The 22,671-nt window shown below is 40.9% G+C and overlaps 1 protein-coding gene and 1 long non-coding RNA gene across 16 annotated transcripts in view; one reads left to right on the top strand and one right to left on the bottom strand.

Annotated features, from left to right (window-relative positions):
- CHL1 (cell adhesion molecule L1 like) overlaps positions 1-22,671 on the top strand; it is a 318,808-nt gene that overhangs the window by 193,004 nt on the left and 103,133 nt on the right. For 6 of the 15 annotated variants that reach the window (XM_068960368.1, XM_068960385.1, XM_068960382.1 and 3 more), the window contains exon 2: positions 8,658-8,728. The exons of 5 other annotated variants lie outside the window; for them this stretch is intronic. The gene's annotated coding sequence lies outside the window, so the exon portion shown is untranslated. Of the gene's footprint in view, positions 1-8,657; positions 8,739-20,129; positions 20,474-22,671 lie in introns of those variants that run through there. 4 more of the 15 variants (XM_068960374.1, XM_068960372.1, XM_068960369.1 and 1 more) reach the window with 3 other exon arrangements.
- Positions 9,224-20,142, bottom strand: LOC104153254 (uncharacterized). The gene is made up of 3 exons (XR_696198.2): positions 20,057-20,142; positions 17,662-17,794; positions 9,224-9,431 (listed from the first exon to the last, which is right to left on the bottom strand). It is a non-coding gene; the product is annotated as an uncharacterized lncRNA (long non-coding RNA).

Genomic DNA, 22,671 nt, shown 5'->3' with positions numbered 1-22,671 from the left:
ATGGTTGCACTCAGCCTTCACCTCCTCAGCCACTTCTTATTCGTGAGTAGTAAGTGCTTCAGCAGAGCACCTCCTCTAATCAGCTCATCGGCGCCTACGTCAGAAAATTGTCCTTGATGCCACTCCTGAAATCTCCTAGATTGCTAGTGCCCCACTGGTTGCCTTTTCAGCAGACAGCAGGGCGCCCCAAGCCTTTGACTGTGAAGGCTGTTTAAATAAGGTTTCATCCACTTCCACCTCTTGATCTGATCATCTGTAGCAGACACTCACAGCAGTGTCCTCCATGCTGGCCTCCTCTCTAAATCTAACACGTTGAGCACAAGCTCTCAACCAACCCATCACCTGTTTCATGCAGAGCTGCATGCGTTAACAGCAGTGGAAAAAGTCTAGAGAAGTAAATCTGACTCATTAGTCTCTTCAGAAAACAGAATTTTCCTCAGAGCATGAATTTTGACATCTTTTAAACCTATGGCAGTAGAAGCATAGAGTTTTTTGTCTTCCAGGCAAAATATTTACACTATATTGGACTAAAAGCATCTGTGGTACCATGCTAACCTAAACATATGTTTAAATACTTTTCTGGATGGAAGGTTGTTGGTATAAAGTCTTTATGCATATCTATGGACAGAAGGAGTGAACAGCACGCTTCAAGCCTTAAGTGCCAATGCAGAGTACTGACTGGACTGATCTCATGGATTTTTTTTCCGTTGCACTTTCCTCTTTGTACTTTTAGCAGTTCAAAAGTTACAGTGCTGAAGTGTGGCCCATCTTGACCTCAGTCTTATTTTGTGTTAATAAAATGCTATTACTTATTAGTTAGGCCATTAGCCTGGGCCTCGGAAGTGTTATTTCTGGCTCTGTAATTACCCTAGTGCTGCAATCTCCCTATCTGTGTGAGGGCTAACAAGGCTTTCCTTCTTTGTAGAATGCTTTGGGACTTGCTGGTGAAAAGTGCTATATAAGGGTTCAGTATTGTTATGTGAACAAATATGACTTTGTTTCCATGGCATAACCATCTTGCAAGCAAGCAGAGAGCTGATGACCAAATCAAGATTCGAGTTGGGCAAATGAATTATAAGGAATAACTTAAATCTATTGATTGTATTTTTCCTTCTATTTCTTTCTGCTGATTTTATTTCTTCCTTCGTTAGTCTTCCTAAGTCAATCTCTAGAGAATAATTTTTAGTTTGTAAATCAGTTGCCATTTGGATTTGGAAAGTTTGGTTATTTCCTAGTTTTACTTATCATTTTTAAGGCCAAATAAGCTATTTGTAAATTTTATCACCTATAGCAGCCTGAACATAGAATAACGTATTACAAGGTCAACTTTCCAGTTTCAACACTGAACATTTTTCAGTTGCACCTAAAATGCATCTCCATGGGAAAAAAAAGTCTTGAAAATTACAGATTAACATCAAAGAATCTTTAAAATGGGGGGAGGGGGGGAGGAATTTCTTCACTAAAACTATACTCTCAATCCGTTATGAGCAGAGCACCAGCAAAACTAATGGTATTGAAAAGAGTTTCAGAATCCTTTCCACATTGTTTGCAGTTAGATGCGCAAATTAAGTGGAAGGCGCGAAGATCTTCCTGTGTTGGTCTGTCATTAAGGACAGGTGTCTTATGGTGGACTTTTGGAATGTAGAGTCAAAAAAGCAACCTCGGTTAAATTCATACCTGGCCTGCTTTAACATTTTTAACAACGAGGAAGTATTAGGGGGCTACTTTGTCAGCTGGTGTAAATAAAAAGAGCTTCAGTGGAGCTATGCTGCTTTAATCCAGTTGAAGTTTTGCTCTAGAATATCTGAGAATGTGGTTATTGGCACATGGGTATGAATAATGGAAATGTAATTTGACTCCTGAAAATACTGAACTAAGATTTCTCTTGGTGTTCTCTTCCGAAATACTGATATTGTCATAGGAATCCACAGATCAGCTGAAAAATGATGTCTGGATTTTGTTGGTTGGTTGGTTGGTTTTTATTTTTGTGTAGTTTTTTTCCCTCCTTGCCTGGCATGTAGATTCTCGTGGTGCTGCATCACCAGTTCGGGAGAAAACCTCTTCTGATCGCATGAAGAAAACCACGTGCTTTCAGTGTGCATATTCTCCGAATTTGGGGAGTGCAGGGCAAGGTTGTAACAGATATGAATTACGAGTTAGAACGTTATTAAAATCAAGTGAAAGCATGCTCTATACGTTGGGGACTTCACATGGAAAATCATTCTAACTAATAAGCAGGTACTAAGTGTGCCAAATTTTACCCCAAGGTACGTGCAGGCTCCTGTGGTGTTGTCAGTTGAGCTCGCTGACTTTTATGGGCTATCAGGACTTACTGACCCAAGAGGCAAATATTGGCAGCGGTGATTTTTGCCGGTCGCGGTTTTCCTGAAGGGACAGTAACATCTGGTGTTCACTGTAAATTTAAACTCAGTACATACATGTGTGACATGGCATTAGGTTTAACTGCTGAACATCTACCAGCCTTGATCGTGTGATGATGTTATAGATGAGACCTGAATGCATTTGCACAGGTCTCCTTGACAAATGTCTCCTTGACATTTTCTTTAGAGAAGATATCGGTGATGTATCTGGCCAGTGAGAAGCATGAGCAGTTAAGTGTGTGTGTGTGTGTGAATAGGCATTAGCGCTTGTATGTGTGTTTGAACCAGGCTGATTTTTTTTCCGGTAACGGATATAACAGCTTTTAATACTATGCATCCATATTGCTAAGATCACTACAGAGCTGAATTATGTATCTGCAAGTGACTCTTTCATTTCTTATGCCTGAGTAATCATGGGCCAGAATCTGGCCCAGCATGCTGGATTGATAAAAACTTGTTCATGGCTGCTTTCTTGTAGTGGTACAGTAAATCACAGAAATTGTTAGCGAAGATCACGTGGTGCTCTCACACAGCTGTGATTAGTATGTCAAGGTTCTCTTTGCGTTGCAGTAACCTTTTTTGTAATAAATGAATGGCTATTTGAGGAAATTTGCAGCATTGTGTTTGTAATCATTATTATGAGCTATCATATTCCAGATGTGACACTGACATGAAACAAATATTTTATTCATTTTTTCCTCATGGAAAACCTAAATATTAGCAAAACATATCTGCTAAATTAGATACATTAATTCTATTCCTGTAAAGTTAATACTTTCTTACTGTTGCTAAAAATAAAATAATCGTATAATTTAAGAAGTAGAAAAACATACTGTTGTACTGGCTGTTCTCAGAAGCACGGCGACTATGTTGCACACGGGTATCATAGTGCACACGGGTAAAAACGCATCTCAAATTACACTTTTCTCTTTAATAGTTCAAAGACCCTTTCTCCTTTGCATTTTTTTAGTTATCCGTTTTACTTTGTGTACCTGGTGTTAGCCTGAAGCTGTCATTGCAAATATTCCCTTCAGCACATTTGTATTTGTGTGGAATCCAATCTCCCATTAAATATAAGGACAGCGATTTTTTGATATGACTGCAGTTTATTCATGTAATACTGTGCTCTTTTCCAAGCTGGTTAATATGTCTTTTTGTTGTTTGACAACACTTCCTCCCGAAGAAAACCTTCTGCGATTAGTATGCAGAGCTGAAGCTTTTTCCTCATTCACACTCGCACCGGAGCCAGTGGGAATGGTGCCCAAGCACGGTGGTAGGATTGGGCTCCTTTCATCCCTTTCCCACCCACGCTTCACATACTGCGTCCTGCAATAGGATGAACTGGTTATGGTCCGCAGGGCAAGGCAGAGTCCGCTCTCGGGAGAGATGATGTGAAGAGCGCAGCGCTGTGTTGGCTTCGGGAGGGCTTTCCTGCAGGAAGGCGGCCAAGGCATCATCAAAACGTAGTCTTGGCCTGAGCTCCCCTCTTTTGACACCATTGTGCTTTGTCAAGTCTTCAGTGCCGAACCTATTAATTATTTTCCTCAGTAAAATAAGTTCCGTTTGAATAGCGCTTGTCTAAAGCTGCGGGTAGGCAGTGTTATTCTAAGTGGGCTTAGAAGCATCCTTTGTATCGGAGGGTTGGGAAGAAGGCAGAAGCATGTCCCTTTCTTTGCCTTGATGCTAGCCTTCAGGGTAGGAATTGACATAAGCAAGGTGCTACAACACGTTTTTGGGTGTGCGCTTGCAGCTTGTTAAGGGTTTAGGGAGACCTCCAGCCCCGATGGTATTTGGGGGATTTATTTTGTTTGGTCCTGCCTTGAGTGAAGTGGGGTATCTCAGGAGCAGGAAAGACTCTACAAAGCTGGTGCGTTGCTGACCGCGTGAGCTTGCTTTAGCGCGGGTGGCAAAACACCGGTGAGTAAGGACGCAGGAATACCACCGTGTGGAGGTCTGCAGCAGGCACAGTTCAAGAAAGAGTTAAATATTTAGGTTCCCTCTTTCACAGTATGTCTCAGCCTGCTTCAGAGGCTCAAATACTTCATTGATTCATGTACCTTTTAGAGAGAAAGTAATAATTGGATGGATGGGACATGAAGGTCGCATATTGCAGCAGGGAGCGCACATTCCTGCTTGAGTTTGTTCTTCCTCTTTAGACACCAAGATCTGAGCTCGAGATGGAGCTGGTGGATCTCCCTGGGCCATCTGTGGTGTGGCCAGTGACGGTGGCTGATGCCAGAGCTGCTCCCCACCGCAGGATTTACTCCCAGCGCCTCTTCTGCTTGCAGCCCCTGGACTGCTCTAACCTGCAGCAGAGCCCGAGCTGGCCTCCAGCTAGCTTGGCACAGGGATGAGAGATGTGTTAAAGCCATCTTTGTCCCCTGCTTCTTCTCCCCCTTTTTTTGCACCAAACCTAACTCAGCTGAAACAGAGTATCAAATTCAGTGAATGACCAGCTGAGTGAATACAAATGTGAGCTGCATTCCCTCACTCAGAAATCTATCATCTCCATCTAACCTTTTGGAAAATTGAGAAAACAAAGAGACTGTACTTACAATAACAATAAAATGACATTGCAAAACAGGGAGCAGAGGTAACACTGGGAATCCAGACAAACATGCAGGCAATTTGCATGTATATGCAGAGGAAAAAGATGACATTTTTATTTCTCATCTTTAAAAATCCCAACAGATTTACAAGACCAGGGCACATAACCACTTTTGACTCAGGCCACAGTCTCTTAAACAACCATCATATATCCAGACTTAAAAGGTTGCGTATTTTTCCCCTGTCATACACAGAGGTTTGAGAAACCAAACAGTAGGTCAAGTTTTAAACACAGAATATGAGACAGTTGTTTCCATCAAGGCAGATGTTGTTCCTGTAATGCTTTCTTTTCCTTTATAGCACTAAATGCAATCCTTTGGACCTTTTTGCAGCTGCAAATGGACTGCAGCATAGGAATGGCCACAAGGATACTTCTGTGCACAGGGAGGTACAGCAGGAATAACTCTGCCCCATTAGGAAACCGTAAGCACAGAGCACAGTGTCACAAAATATTTTCCTTAGCCCATTGTGAAATAAACCTTCTGGCTGACTTTTAAACTAAAGTAGCTTTCGTTAGATAGATTACCATTTGTCTAAGTGAAGGAAATGAGCCGCCTGCGCCTGCTGCATAGCCATTGGGCAGGGGAGGAACGGCAGTGAGTTCCTGCGGAGACCGTTATGCCAGGCTGGAAGGTCTCCGAGGTAGACCACGGAGCCGTAATTCTTCTTTCACGTTACAGAACATGCTCAAGCAAAATGATTGATTCCCTTCACCAGACGATATATATTGCCAGGAACTTGGATCGCTTCCCTAGGGAAGTGCAGCATCACTGCATATCATAGAGCATTGGATTTGTGGGTGAGGTGGACTGTGCAGATTTATTATTTAATGCCTTCAGCAGGGCAGTCCTGATAGCTCACTGAGGAAAGCCACAAGTGATACCTTTTAGTAGGCTTTGGGTTGAAGCTGCACTAGGTGGGCTGCACTGAAATGAACTCTGCTGATACTGCCCTCCTTTTAATGCTAAGCATTTTTTAGTGTTTCTGGGAAGTGGTGAGTTCTTACGGTAGGCTTGTACTATACCTGAAACAACAAGAACCACTGTCATTTAGGTGACACTTACGAACATGATACAAAATGCTTAGCGAGGCAGTCCAAGTTGTGTCGTCCTTCTTCCTAAGTTTTCCTGTACTTTTCACTGGAACCATTTGTGATATAAATCCTTTCCTTCATTCTGTAAGCTCTGTTTACCCTTCCTATGTGCCTACAGCGTGCTGATAACTTCCGTCCTCCAGACCTTCTCTCCAGGAAGTTCTCTTAAGATTTTCTTGTAGCAAAAGCAAGTAGCCTTTCAGCACGCCGTTATCAGCTCTGCTCTCTCCTGCTGCGGTGTGTCTCTGTGCTTTTTTTCATGGATAGCTGCAATTTAAAGCTTACCAGATCGATAAGTCCAAGCTGCACGACATAAATGGAAGAAGCAGGCAAACAGCTGGTGAAGATAGGAGACGGCTGATTAAAATGAATTCAGCTATAAGGCACTTGTGTTACTGTCCTTTTCTGTGATTTTTGAGTTAGATTAAGGAGGAAGGGTCATAATTCCCTCTTCCCTCAGTATCCTTGATTAAAATAATGGTGAATTTTCTCCTTTTCCATGTATCCAAATAAAAAGTGTTTGGTTTTGTTTTGTTTTTTTTTTTTTTTTTTTTTTGAGATGTTTAATCAATGTGCTTTGGCTTAACATAGAGATAGCTGGGCAATATGTAATGTCAGGAAGTCTGGACCTTATGTAATACCAGCAACACTTGTCTGGAAATCTCTAAATCCAGTCATGTGATAAACTGCAATTAGCCTTTGTTTTATTCTCTTTCTTGGCTGGGTAGTTTGAGGGGCACAGGGATTTCCGCTCTGCTTTTCCAAGTTAGGCTAGAGTCGTGGTGATTGGGGGACTGGGTTTGGGTTTGCCACGGCTTCTGGCTGCGGCAGGTCTCGCAGTCCCTCGACTAGCTTTGTTGGGTTTTACCCAGCTGGCACAAACCGTACGTCAGGCCGTTTACATCTGGCATTACAAATTCCAGTTACATTATACTCTCTTTACCATCACAAAGTAAAAGGCGGAGTCATATTGCCCCATTGAAAGTAAACACTTCTAAGCTAAAGCCTCTACAGAAGTCAAGAAGGATTAAGGTGCAGCTGAAATTCAGGTTCCTAAATCACTGCAGAGCTTTAGAAAATGTTTTTTGTGGACATCAGAAATCATAATTTATTGACAAAGGGATTGTACTTTATAATGTATGTGCTAGTGCATTGTGTCTCAGTGAAACTGGACGCTTTTGAAAGGGAGGTTTACATAAATGCGCCCATAACCACAGAAACTGGATGAAAGACTAAAGAGGTGTGTGTAACAGTAAGCGTAGACATGTATATCTAAGTATGCTAAATTGAGGTATCTATACCAGAATAGGTAAGAGACATTAAGATACAAATTTTGAGATGTTGCGCGAAGGAGGTGAACGTGCACGTGTGTGCGCTTTGGAAGAGGGGATTGGGTCTGTCTACAGGGAAATAAGTCTGTCGGCAACTGGTGAAATGAGAACAGATAAAGAGATTATCAAGTAGTGACAAGCAAGAAAATAGGTTAGCTGAATTTCTCTTTATCACTTCTTTTCCCTTAAGACATCTCACTGAATATCTTGCATTCATGCAGAGGGTCTTGAAAGTAAATCACTCTTAGAGGTGACCCACACAGGAGGGAGGAAAAAAGGGAGGACTGCTTCTTTTGCTCCTTTATCACATAGGGATATGGCCTGGAATTTGTACTGCGTGTGTATGTTGTTCCCTTTTGGGAGAGCAAGAAAAGCGGTCTTAAAAGTCCAAAGTCTTCCTGTTCCTTCTTTGCTTGCTTGGGCACATCGCAGAGCATCCTGCAAGTACAGAGCAGCAATTGAAACGGGGAGCGCAGCCCGTGGTGCGCAGCGTGCCAGCTGGGGGTAAATAGCAAGGCAGCACTTCCGTAGGAGAGGTTTACCGTGCCCACCTATGCAAGAGATGGATACAGAAATGTAGCTCTTTAGCAAGGTGCTTGAAGTGGGGGAATGTTATTAGGAAAAAAATAAAAGAAACATGTAAGGAATTTGTTTCCTCTTGAATACACTTCTCTTTCACAGGCCTTCTTTTATATTTTATTTTAAATGAGAGTTACTATTAAAAATCGTTTTGAAGTCTTGCGTCACGTTAGCAGACTATAGTAGAGCAAGAGTGTACGTAATAATTGATAAGATGTATTATTTATGTTTGTGTGTTATCTAATGATTCCAATGAAAACTGAGTCGTACCTGTTCAGTTTTATATAAACACTTAACGGACTTTAGAGGACTTGTAAGTAGACAAGAAAAATAAAGAAAGGGAAAAGAGAAGAGCAGGAAAGTAAAGTGACTCATTCCAAGGTCACAGACCAGGTTAGTGTCAGAGGTAGAATTAGAATCAGGTCTTCTCACTTCAGCTCATTTTTCTATTCTGGGGAGTACATTGCTTCTGTTATTCACATACAGAAAAATGCGTCCTTTGCCAGTTAGATGGAGGGCATAAAGAATGAGATCAGGGATAAACTCGGTGCTGTGGAGAAAAAAATGAAAACAAAGGAATTTTATGGATATAATTTTATTATTTCTTAGATCAATGCAACATCTGACATGCCCTTATTCAAATCACAAATTTGTGTTTCCCTCTAGATGCAGTAAAGTGGGGAGAATGATTCAGAGGTAAAACCACAAATTGACCATGCATTGATGAAGAAGCAGCTGTATGTACTGGTTAGAAATGTTTTTTAAATAAGTAGTTGCATTTTGGATGTATATTTTATTCATCTTTATTTCTGAATCACAATAGTCACTGTAATTATTTTAGACCTATTTTATACCTTTTCTATCTTCGGTGTGCGTTCTATGAAAGCATAAACGTGTTTACATGTCTGCGTGTGTATACCTGTAAATATTTGTACATGTGTACATTATATTCTTAAATAAATCTATACGATTTAAATTACTTGAAGTATGCAGACATTTGCAAAGTCTGAAAGCTCTCTAATTTCAGATACAACTTTTGTTGTATCTGAAATTTTTTTTAATATTAAAAAAGATATTTTTAAAAAAAATCTTTTTTCAGATACTCTTTTTAAAAATTAGGCAAACAGTCGTTCATTATGCATGTAGCTGAGACTAAGCTAGGCTTTATCCTGATGTACTATCTAATTGAGGAAGAGCTTTTGGTTTTACATTTAAAAAAAAAAGCGGGGGCGGGGGCTCAGATCCATTTGGTTCTTCTTCAGCCCGTAAGGAAATGTGGTGTAATTATTCTGTTCTTCATATTTCGATGAAAATCTTCCATTCTGCTTTCTCATAGCTGGTAATGGTTGCCATCTCGGCAAGTGAATGACATTCACATTATTCCAAGCGTCTGAGGAGACAGAGCTGAAGTGGTGGATCTTGCCTTTCTTTAAAGCACCCCTGGAGCACGTTGAAAAGAAATAGAGAAAAAGCATGGCCTTAGTGGTGGCATTGCCAGCAACCATTGTTCAGTGAAAGAGGGTCTTGAAGCCATAGCGTTATTTATGTCTTGGGCTTTCCTAGGATCCATTGTCACCATGAAATTTAAGTGCCTGTGGACCCTTCCTCTATAGCTGGACCCAGCTCTGAGGAAATAATCACGCTTTTAATTTTCATTCTGTTCACTTAAAGTTTACAATTTTGTGTTCTGATTTTTCTTTGTGGCCGATGGAAAGGGTGTGCCTGTGCTACCAATGCAGGGAGTTTAAATGTGCACTTTCCTTAAGTCTTTATTAATGGGAGCTGTAATGCTAAAAGCTTTGTAGATAATGGGAATTTTATACACCTCAACTCTCTTTTGAGATAGCATTATTGGGATTTTTGGGGTTCTGCTTACTGGTCTTTACTAATGCAGAGAAACAGGACTGAGGACATCTTTCTTATGTATCGGCTTTTGAATTTCATTCTACATATTTTGGTGATGTGTCAAATTCACAACGATAAAGTTGCTGATAAAGCAAGATTCAGGCAAACTGCAGTTTAACCTTTTTTGGTAAAACGTTTTTACTGTTTTGCTGTAACCGTTAATACATTTATTTTTCCTCATAGCCAGTGACTGTTTCAAGTAGAAAATTAAATACTGATCGCAGTTAAACAGGCAGTAGGATTCAGATGCTATCTGAATCCAGATCTCCATAAAATCTGATGGCGTTTTGATTCCTCTCCCTTTAGGAGTAGGTCTGAACTGAGAAGCTCGCTTTCTTTGTCCGGGTGTAAGTTAGCTTGTAAACTTTCTCCCTTTCAAGACTGGCCATCTGGAAAGGTCACCGCATGAAAGCTGGCTATTTTTTAGGTATGCATGAGCAGAGATGATAAAGACCGACTCTGCCTTTTGTGGGACAGTCTGTCTTGTTTCTTCTTACATACCTCAAAAATGTATAAAAGTGTTTTTTTTTTTTTCTGAAAACCTCCAGTATTCTCCATGATGCTATCACACAGGCTTGGCTCTTCCATTTAGAGGCAGAAATAGAAGTGTAGGAGTAAAATTTGGAGTGTGAACTTGAATAGATGTTTATATCCAACTTTCTGAGCAAAAAAGTTGCAAAATAATGGATGTCTTTATAGCCAGCTGTGCACTTGGCTGAGTGTGCAACAGCAATGTGTATGTTTGGAAAATGTTCTATTTTCTTTCTTTCAATTCACAACTTTCCTAACGTCTACTTTTCTACTTTATGTGTAGTTCTCTCTAGCACTGAACTAGTTTCTCATTGCACAGATTGGCCTTGTGACCTTTCTGCATTGCATGACCAGAGGATGAACCTAAGTCATTCAGATAGGGGTTCAAACTTAAGTTAACATATGCTCCAATATCGGCCCCACAAATCAGTACATTTACCCGGGATCTTTTTATTTGAATGTATTTCTCCTCTTTACCAGATGGGGGAATTGCAATTATGATTTCATTGCATTATATCTGAGATAGAGTTTGATCACAAGCCTTTCTATATTTAGAGTTTGAGAATCTATTGCCTTTTTAAAAGGTATTTGAATGGCAGTTTAAAAGTTAGTACTCATTTGTTTTCATTTAAAATTCAGGGCATGATTAATGAAGTTGTGTTTATAAATAGGATACACTGTCATTTCATTTGCTGCTTGCTTAAGAAGCCAAACAGCTGGTTAAGGAAGTGCCTGTCCTGAGGGGGGGAAAAAAGGACTCATTAAAAACATTAGCTGATACAGAACAAATTGAGCTTCAGTGCCCTGCATAAAGATTATAATAACTGTAATACTAAATGAATTAATAATGCATTAAAGGAAAATTTCTCCAGTCAGATTGTCACACGCTTATCTCTGAAAATTGACTTCAGTGAGGTGTGTCACATGAGCTAATGACCTTCACTGATGGATTCGGGATTCTTTCACACTCCAAGATGCACTTAAATCCATGTTTCTGCACTTTTGACAGTTGGTCTTCTAGACAGAAATGCGGTAGGTAGAACCATTAGGTATTGCCAGCCAGGAGCTGGTTCTTTGCTGAAGCAAAGCAGTCTTCTGTGTTAACCCTGGGTAGTCAGAGCTGACCCCCAGAGTCAAACCCTGACCACTTGCAAGGGAAAATGAGATTAGTAACCCATTGCCATCGTCTGCGCAGCATCACAACAGGGGTGCACGTCGTGGACTGAGCAGAGGTCAGAAATTTATGCTGCCTCTATCATATAAAGAGCTTCCCTGAAGGAAAGCTTCTGGGTAAAGCTCACATTTATATATATTGTGGCCAGATTTTTGATATGAGATACAACGAAGGCATTCCCGATGGCTGTGGGCAGTAACGCAACCCGAAGTGCAACCTGCTTGGGATCGCTCTGTAATGGCAATAACCCTGCACGTGAAAACTGAGAGTGGACATCTGTCATCTTCCTGTTTCCTTTTAGGAGAGCTAAACTAGATGACATGAGCGTCACTAGTGAGTGTCACACTTTATCTGAAAAGCCTACCAAGTTGTTATGCGTTATAAATACCTTGAGATTATCAGGATTTAGGAGTAAGTGATCAAGGTTGCTACTGTAACGTAGGTACCAAGAGGGCTGTAGTAGTGCAAGCGTAGGTGCCTACACTGTCTCCAGACACAGCAGCTACGTGAGAGTTTGGGGATTTCTACTGTCTACCCTGGGTAAGGGCCGGGTTTATAAAGGTAGCTAGGTACCTGGACCTAAAATCTGTGCTGTGCTGGGGGAAAATGGCACTGAGGGAGTTTATTGTGCAGACTCTGTGTAAGCCCATGCTGGTTGTCAGCTGCGTCTTTAGGCACCTGTATTCCTTTACATTGACTCCATCAGTCACTTCTGAAAAGCAGAATGGCTCTCCTGAACATAGGTACTGCTAAGGATGGATTTTGCGTGAGTCATAAGGTTGCTGATTTTTAGACTCTTAAAATTTAATTTCAGTTGCAAGGGGCCACTGGAGGTTATCTGGTTGCCTAAATTCAGAAAGGAAGTGCCATTCTTAAGTGTATATATGGGAGGAATCTATGGATTCCAAATACAGTTTATTGGGAAAAGTATCTCTTTACTGTATGCCACAGTGAAGACAGTTTTACATCTCCCCATTTATACCTGCCAACAGACATTTAGAGGTGTCTGGACAGCTAGTGTGCGTGTGCAAACGCTGATCTTTGTCTATGGAAAATATGAAAGCAGAATTCATTTTGGGATGCTTTTCTGCAGAATCATTGAAAATTTTGCCTTTTTTTTAAACAAAAATCTGATTGAGCATAAAAAGGCAAACAAAAGGAGAACATCAGTGGCATTCTTATCAGTGCTTTGCACCATGTAATACTGTAGCGAACAGTAAATTATGTAGGCGTTATACTGGAGCAAAGGAAAATTATTTTAGGGCCTTTATTTTAGAAGACTTGGGTTGGTTATAAAGTCACACAGTAAGTGATTTGATTTATTTGCTGGCTAATGTGATGGAGGTTAGCTGAATGGCTGGTCTAGTTTACTCCAGGATTCTTCTCTTTCCCAATGCTGTGCCTTAATTTGGTACATGAATTTATTTGATATGTGCCAGAATAATGGTATTTGATACAGCAATTTATTCGATACATTTAAGATATCAAATGAAGGTAACGCATTAATCTACCAAATTGCAAAGGCTTAGCCAGACGTCCAGAACGTTGCGCATGCATCACGTGAAGGGGTCACGCAGGGAGCTGAAAGCCGGAGTCGGGTTTTTTTTCCCTCCAAGCAGTAAGAGACACAGCAGCACTGAGGGTGTTGTATTTTGGAACAGAACAAACAGCTACCTGCTAGTAAGCTGCTAAAATACTGACAGCCCGGGGCTGGCAGCATATAACACGGGAAATACGACTCAAGCTGCCAAATTGGTTCTGCTCCTCCATGTGAATTGCCTATTGACTGCTGTCAGAGGCAGGAGACAGGGCTAAATACAGTTGTCATTCTTAAATTTTTAGTAACGAGACTAGGTTCATTAGGACTCTCATTGAATGGCTTTCATTTACTATCAGTCTGACCTGTATTGGAGTTGCTGACCTTGAGATGAAAGGCTTTTTATTCTATTACCAATCTCCTGAGCCATCAAGTCTTTAATATGCCATATAAAATCAGTTTTCAGATGGTATTTCTTCTATATTATATGGTCATTTATTATTAACAATATCTGATTTTATGTGCTACTAGCTATAATTGTGCACAATATTCCTTTTGTTATTCCTGTTATTTCATATATATCTGCTATATTGCTATATACATGGAGACAGAAAGAAAATAGATTGCTAACAGACTGTGATTCAGTTTTTTAGAAATAAGTTAATAAAATCACTTAAGAATTCAAAGGTAAAATAAATTCAACATCAGCAAAGCTTAGTGTATTACTTCAGTAATTTGAAATCTAAAATTCTGTTTTAGTTCTGAAATAAGCCTGCTTATAAAGTACCATATGGGTAAGAATATGCATAGTGAATGAAGAGAAATGAATAAGAATATGCAATACAAGCCATCACAATGAAGGAAGTGCTTTTCCTGCTGAAGGGCTTTTCCCTAAAGACAATACAGGGTACACCGCATTAGGAAACCAAAAGTATGTTAAAAGACAATACAGGGTACACCGCATTAGGAAACCAAAAGTATGTTACAATTAAAAAAAAAAAAAAAAGCAGGTGTTTCTACGAAGAAAATAGGTTATTTGATTAGAGTCATAGGGTCATAGAGTTACAGAACTATTTCTTGGAAGAGACTTCTGGATGGAGGTCATTTAGTCCCAACTTGCCACTTGAAAGTGGGACTGCCATCAAAACTAGCTCAGGTCAGCCACAGCTTCATTTAGCTGAGCCGTGGAAACCTCCAAGGATGGAAATCTCGCAGCCTCTCTGGGCAGCCTCTTCCAGTGCTGCACCACTCTCCTGGGGAAAAAAACCTTTTTCTGAGGTGCCTGCCATGCTGCAGTTCTGTGGCTCTTTCCCCTCATTGTATCATTTGGCTCTAGCAAGAAGAGTTTGGCTCCATCATCCTTTTACCTGCCCTCTAGGTAATTGTAGGCTGCCCTTCAACCACCTTTCAGCCTCCTCTTTGCCAGAATAGCGAAGCCCAAACTCTCTCGGTCTCTCTCCTTGGTGGTCATATACCCCAGGACCCTGAGTGCCACAGTTGTCCTCGGCTAGGCCTGCTCCTCCTTCTCTAGTCTTGTGCTGGGGCCCGACGCTGGACGTGGTATCCCAGGTGCAGCCTCACCATGATAACCTCCTGGCTGTGCTCGCCCGAGGGAGCGCGGTGTGCAGTTTGCCTTATTCACAATGCTTAAATCGGCGCCTAAGAGCTCAAAGAACTTAGAGCATGGAAACACTCACAGAAATACAGCATATCACCGAATGTGAAGATCAGGTATCAAAATACTAAATGCTGCAGCATGAATACAGAATAGGCAGAGCGAATCCCAGACTGCTGCAGCCAAATCGAAGCCCCCGGTCAAAGCCCGCTGTTCCCGCAGTGATGTGTGGCTCGCAAAACTCAGCGCTTTTGCGCCAAGCAAGTTACATATTGTGCACCAGATCCAGCATTGAGAGGTACAATGTATCTACCCCTTCCCTAGGTGTTTTGTATAGAGGGATGCTAAACAGAGCTATAGCAAGGTAGTTTTTTCTGTTTTGGCTTTAAGCATTTGAGTGTGATTCTTGGGAAAATGTAAAACTGTGAGCATTGGGATGAGAAAGCCCCTTGGTGGACAGATTCTGTGCCAGCTCTCGAGCATGAGTTGCTAATAATATGTATTTGATCTGATTTGCAAGTGTATAATAATAAATTTAAAAGGGGCTATTTGAAGCTGGAGCTGTGCCGAGCAGTAGCAGTCAGTTGTGCCAAATTAAATGATTCTTTTACCCAGTATTTTGTTTCAGAGGAGGTGATATTCCTGTAAGATGTTATTTCTTTGTCTTTGAAGCCATTAAGTATTAAATTGCAAGTCTGATGGGACCTTAAGGGGTCATCTAGTTCAACGCACTGCACCGCAGCCGTCTCCGAGAGGGACGTTTGGCTCAAGTTCTTTTCAGAGGCTCCCCGTGCTGGGCGCCAACAGCCTCCTTAGAGATAACAAATTTAAATGATTAACTCTCTCTGTAGTTCAGGAAGCTTTTCATAATAACTGTCCTTAATTTTCCTTTCTGTGAATTAAGCCAGTCATGTCTCATGCTCATGAAGTACGACTGATTGCAGTTTTCTTAATTAAAACCAGTTATGTGTTGGAAGGTTGCTGTTACTTCTCTTTTCCAGATCTCTCTTTTTAAAGAATGAACAAATATCCTTCTTCCTAGGTCATGTTTTCTAAATCTCATGTGAATAACTACCTCCCATGTCCTGTGTATAACATCTGTTAATATATCCCAAAACAACACTTGTTTCTCTGGCAGCAGACACCTTGCTAACTCAAGTGTAGGTTTTTTTCTGTCTGTGTTCTCTGCTGTGTTTCTGCCTACCCAGTAAAGCGCGTCTTATATTTGGCATTTGTTTCCAAAAGAGGTGGGATATCTTTTTATTAAATTAATGATTTCAGACGTTTTTTCTGCACGTCAGGATCACTTGAAACATTAGTCCTGCCCTCCAGAGCACTTGCAACTCCTCCAAACTTGGTATCCTCTTCCTATTACTTGTCATTCATGAAAATACTGGATCAAGTGCAGAAACCTGTGGAGATGTATTAGTGTGCTCCCTCAGTTTGGAAGGGGACAGCTGAAAACTCTTCTTTGAGTGTCTGTTGTTTAAAAAAAAAAAAAAAAGCTGACAGATATACCTTACTATGGTAGTGGGATACATTGTTTTATTCAAAGTGCATCATATCTAATGCCTTCCCATGATAAGATAATTATCCTGATTAAAAAAAAAAAAAAGATTGGGTTGACATGATTAGTTCTTCACAAATACATGTTGGTAGTTTCCTCTTGCTTTATAATCCTCAGGGTGCTTATAATTTAGTTGTTTAACCATTTGTTCCCGGGTCCTTCAGAGTACTAAATCTAGACTGCATAACCTTCCTTTTTCCCATTTTAGAAAACAGGTTCTGTGTTTGACCTTCTCGCACCCCCTGGGATCTCAGCCATTCCCTGCGAGTACTCTAAAGAAATTGCTAAAGATTTATAGAGGACTTCAGCTTGTACCTAAAGTATTTTAAAATAAATTCAATCCTTAATGACTTACTCTTTCCAAAACAGTCTTTAACTCTCTGTTCAGCTTGCATTCCAAGCTCCTAGTTCAAATTAATTATATTAAAGAGCGTGGTCATTGTAAAACATGATTTTGTGAAGACATAAGGAAAAAAAGGCATTGAATATTTGAACCTTTTCTATGTGGTCCTTGATTTGCTATTCTTTCCCTATTAGATATTGGAGCAGTATTTTCCTTCATCTTTTAAATCCCCTATTAGTTGCAACTGTTGCTATAATTTAGCTGTTTTGATTTCTGTCCCGGTTTGCATATCATCACTACATCTGCTTGAATCCAGAGCTCATGAGGAGGAAGCATGTGTTCTGTCTCCTGCAGATCTTCTGGTCGCGTTTATTTTAAAGCAGTGAGAAGGTAGCTTCTAATTAGGTGGCTCAGAACAGCCAGTATTAAGAATCTTTATGGAAATGAGTGGCTAGAAAGTATTTGTAGCAGCTCAGAAAGGAGAATTGCAGCAGCTGCCCGTAAGTCCCCTTGTCCTCCTGTTAGATAAAATACTCTCTGTTCACTCAGAATGGGGAAGGCTGTGACTGTTGTTAGTACTTTCTCTGGCCCGTGCTCTTAGAAGGGCAGGTCCTGTCTTTGATATGAGACAATCTCTTTTTTGTCTGGTTGGCTGGGAATCAGGATTTGTGCTGTCTGCAGCGCTCTGCAGATGCAAGTTCGGATGGGAGTGCATGGGGCTGTGTAGTATAGTACTGAAGTCCTCCATGACTGAAGTAAACATCTGAAATTGTATCTTACTTTTTTTGCTGGGCTCTCTTAACGCCCCTCTTAATCTCCTGTAGAAATTTTGCTTCAACTGATCCGTTGTGAAGGCGATTTAACACTGTTAGGGTGGAGTACAGAACAGATCAGGGGTTTGTGAGCAGAAGTCAGGAACTGTTTTATGCAAGAATAACTGATGTAAATAACGGATGTAAACCTGTTCTTGGTAAGAAAGCCATACTAATTATCTGTACCTTTTAGATCCTGCTCCTTTTCTTCCTTTTCTTCACGTGGAGATCTTTGGCCACTTCAGGAAAGGATGAGGGTAAAAGCAGTTGTATGCAGGCTTAGTCATGTAGTTTGCGTGCAAGGCAGGAAGAGGGGGTCCTGCCATGAAAAGAAAAAGAGTTTTACTGAATGGCCACCTTTATTTTTTTTAGATTAATTACAGTTAATCAACTACTGCAAGGTTAGAAAAGCTCATTAGGAGTTACATGAAGTATTTTTTATCCCTTAATTAGTCTTCATTAGTTGAACCGGAAGATTTGTAGATTTGCATTTTTGTATTACTCATCAAATTAATTGCAGCATTAATGAAGTTTTTATAAGTGCACCACAGTTGCAGTAGGGCTGTTTTGAACTTCTGCTGCGCTTCCTCCGAGCTGTGTCTGCAATAGAGTTCTGCTGTCCTGGTGTCAGGCAGGAGCGTTGGCCGGGGCTGGCGGCGCCGGCGGCCGTGCCGGGAGCAGGCCGGTCGCTCGGCGCGCCCGCGGCCGTAGGCTGATGGCGGGAGGGCTCCGAGGGCCTTGGAGAAGCTGCTCTTTGGGCTGACAGAGTCTGAGACTCTAACTTGCAGGTTTTCTTGGTTTGAGGCTTTTTCTGAGCTGTGCAGTCTCTTCTCTGTTGTTGTGCGCTGGAATTTTTTCGGCGGCTTGTAGCTCAGTACCACTGGAATGGTTTTCCATGAGAAATGGGAAGGGGCCTGGCCTTGCGGCAGGTGGCATCCTGTGCTGCGTTTGGAGGCGAAGGGAGATAGAGCATTTCAAGGAAAAGGGCTTAAGGATTTGTAATACGAGTAAAACAAACCAATGTATTTTTCCTAATCTTCACCCTGGGAAAAGCCCCCTTGATTGGAGTGAGCCCAAAGCTGCTGCCTTGGAAAACAAGGCTGTGAGAGATCGTTCACTCTGAAAACAAGAAAAGGGAGAAATGTGGTGGGGAGGAGCAATCCTCAGGTGTGGAAAAGCTAAGTGGAAAGGGGAAGTTCCAGTGCGGATTGGAAGGGAAGGAAGCAGAAGGCAAAACTGTGGCAAGCATGACCGAAGGTGGGCGATGGAGTGAACCTTCCCAACGCCCAAGGTGGGGAGCCGGGGGGACTGCGGCTCCGGCTGCTCGTGGAGAGCAGGCAGCTCTTAGATGTTGCCAGCGGTGCCCCAGCTGCCGCTGGTGTTGCAAGAGCCTAGGTGACCTCTTGAGGTCCTTTCCAGCAATGTAGGTCGATGAAACAAAATCAGTTTCAGGCTAACCTTGGACATGGAAAGTTGTTACCGAAAGGATTTTTTTTTTTTAATGTACAGTTTACTTTGTGATTTTTTTCCAGGTGTGGAAAAATCTGTGCAATCTTAACACTTTACTGTAAGAACATATATAAATAAGGATACATTAGTGCATTGAGTTGTAATAGTAATTTTACAGTTTTCGACCGTGTGTAGTATAATGCATTTCTTTGAGGCTCCTGCCCACTGTAATGCAAGTATATAATAGTTGAGACTATTGAAATAATAAATATATGATAAATACCTTTTAATATAATTAGTATGTTTAATATGTGATAAACAGTGCATTATAAGATTTTCTCTTGCGAAACTACAGCCTGTTTTTGTTAAATCTTTATCATTTGTTCTGTTTTTAAGCCCTGCTTGACTTGTTACTACTAGACTTGAATAATGTTTTCCATTCTGCTAAGCAGAATACTCACTGTTTTTGTAAAGCAACTTTCCAGTTAGCTGTTTCTGAGGTAGGATTGATTATAGGCATGCTACAGTTCTGTTTTTTCGAATAAAGGAAATTATTTGAGGAAGAATAGTACCCTCCGTAAAATGAAAAGGTAAATTAAATTTCTCAAAGTGGTTGAGCTACTAAAATCCTTTTATAAATTAATTCTTTGACAGAATAATGCAAGTAAATGATAGAGAATGGAAAGTGATTAAAAATGTAAGAATTAATAGCAAAACATAGATAAGGAAATGTTTGGAAAAGTGATTCATTTATATGTACAGATTTGCATCCTGTGGCATAAAGGGGATTAAAGAATTAATTTATCATTGGCATTTAGTTTGGAAAAGTCCTGAGGCCAGTTCATGTGAACAACACTCTAATACGCTCAGACTCTAATGAAGTCAGTGGGGCAAAACCAGAACAATTATTTTAAAGAAAAAGAAACCGATGTCCAATTTTTTTCTCATCCTCCTTCCAAACTTTCTGGGTAAAACGCTAAGTTAATAAAAGATATGAAGGTGATCAGACTAGAAGATGGATTTATATAGTTTTCTGTGAATATTATTTGTGGTAAACAGAAATAAGATTTAGAAAAGAAACGTGGTTATATAAACATAACTGATTTGTAAACCAAGTTATTATTAACATTACCAATATTTTGTCTCGAGGCAGCAGTAGCTCTTTTAGTCTTCATATGATGAGAAATTGCTTTGTTTTCTGACAGTCTGAAAACCGACACTGACAGCCTGATCCGTTCTTGGTTGGATGAAGTGAACCGACCTTCTTCCAGAAATGAACAAACCAAACACACAGCGTCAATCTGACGATGAGTCGATACGGGCAATATTCACAAATTCCCCCCTCGCCGGCTTGCATCTTGGCCACGTGCCAGCTGGCGTTTAGCATCAGCCCTCAGTTTTTCTTCCTAAATCACATGCGCTTTGCAGAGTGCCCCCATCTCCCACGTATGGCAAGGGCTGAGGGCAGCGAGCCTAAAGGGCTGCAGAAGTTACTTGGCTTAATGACTGTATAACTGGACTGTTGCCTTCTCCTCCGTCGCTTTGCCAGGTATTGCTTTCATATGGATTGCTTTTTTTCCGTGCTTCCGCTACAATGTGTGCTTTCACTGTGATGTAAAAGCATTACTATTACAAGTATGGGGCAAGTTTAAGCAAATAAAACATGTCCTTAAATAGTTCTGACCGATGCACCTTAATCAAAGGTACCTAGAATCAAATATTATGTCTACACTAATTGTAGTTAACTGTAGGCTACCTCTGCAAATCAATATTGGTACAATTTAACTTAGTGCGGCTCCTAACCAGTGGAAAAACCCTGTACAGAAATGTCTGGCATGCAAGATTAACTCAAATTTTAAATCATTGTCATTAAGCTGTAAGAAGTGACTCCAAAATCAATATTGTCCTTGACAAAAACTTCAGCTGGTGTCATTATCACGCTTACAAAAGTATAGCTCAACTAGTGACCGTTTCCTTACTAAAAACACCTAAGTCCTAATGAAAGGCCTTTAAAAGATACGATTCCTCCCAGCAATTTTGCTGTGGAAAGAGCTGTCTTTATTGATGAATAAGCTACGTTCACTTTAGAATTGCCATCTACAGCAGCGAGTTCACGTGGCTGTCTCCTCTTGAAATCCATGGGAGTTTATTCCTGGGGGATTTAACTGCTTTACGCTTTAGATCACGTCCCGGTGTCTCTTTTATACAGCGGTTAGTGTATGCCATTAGTGACCAGTGGTGCGTCTGGGCGCAGGCGCAGGCGCAGGCTCAGGCTCGGAGGAGATGGTTCCTGCTGCGCCGTCCAGGGCAGAGACTGCTGAGGGTGTTGCTTTCTTGTTCTCTTACTCTCTGCTCTTAAAAGAAATCCTTAAGAGAAGGGATACCACGTTTCTGTGGAAGTAGAAACTCTACTTGTACCTAAGTGGCTGTGTAATATCGATATACATTATATTATAACATTATTTATTTTAATATTACAATATCACATTATATATTATGTATATATTTATTATTATATATATTGCTATCATAATAATCTAATAGATGTGGATAGAGGGCTGCATTACGTTCTTGCGTTATGTCTGCTCTCCCCTGCATTTAGCCATGGCTATTAGTCACCTGACCTATTCTGGTATTTCCGTTAATATGAGCAGACTGACAAAATTGTACCTTAGCTGACCAAAATCAACCATGTGTTAGAAACTTAGGCCTTGAAAGTGACTTGAGAGTGTAACTTCAGTTCCTAGATGCTGAAGTCTTGCGTTAAAATGATTTGCATGCCTAAATATGACTTGACATAAAGGTCAAACAAATAACGTCATAAACGTCATAAACAAATTACTTGGGGATTTTCTTTAAATGCTGTTGTACTTTTTCAGATATTTCCTTGAATCCTGTCCTGTCTTGGTATTCCTGTGTATCTTTAAGATAGATTGTTGTTCGTTTGTGCTGACAACTGGCGTTTAGTGAGCTAATTATTTTGCTGTACTGTCATTCTACACTTCTACACTTGGCTGTGTAGAGGTAGAATTACCAAGCAGGCACACAAAAAAACCCCAAAACCTTTAGAGGTACCTCCCTTTGCATATTTCTTCAGTACTACCTTAGAAAGGAGTCATTTGTTTCTAAATACTTTCCTGCCAAGCTAGCGTTATATATAACCTGCCAGAAAATTGTTGATTGAGTCTGAATACGGCTAAAGAGAAAAAAGGACTTAGTGCGAGTGGCCTACCACGCTTTTTCCCTTTAGTGTAGTTGCTGTTTTGTCCTCACGTACGAAGAGTAACACAGTATTCTGGCTGTTCAGTGGCTGAAATAATTTGGATGGAATTTATTATCATTAGCGTACAGAAAGGGCAAACCCATTTGCCACATGAATTCATTACAAAGGAGATTGCTTCCTTACGTACCGTGAGCGAGAGTCAGCCCTGAGTGACGTCAGCTGATTAAATTGGAGTACTTGGGTACCGTTGTGCTTTTTCGGAGGGGCTGCTTTTCTGTAATCTGCTGCGAAGCATGCGGGCACCTGACCGGCGCCCCGTGCGTTTCTGCATCTGCTGAGGGCTGCGACTTTGATAAATATAGAAGAAGGGCAGTTGGAAGGGGCTGAGATGTGAGGGCGCAGGGGCTCTGCAGCTCTGTATGTAGCGAGTGTTTAGAAGAGGCTGCTGTGAAATGAACTTGGTTTGCTAACCGCTTACGTGACAGCTTGCGTTGGCTGGAGGTCGCCGCAGAGTTTCTGTCGCC

Source organism: Struthio camelus, chromosome 14, assembly GCF_040807025.1.
Source record: "Struthio camelus isolate bStrCam1 chromosome 14, bStrCam1.hap1, whole genome shotgun sequence".
In the NCBI taxonomy this organism is placed as follows: domain Eukaryota; kingdom Metazoa; phylum Chordata; class Aves; order Struthioniformes; family Struthionidae; genus Struthio; species Struthio camelus.
Note: the sequence above shows the minus strand (reverse complement) of the source record. Positions and strands in the feature narration are given on the sequence as shown.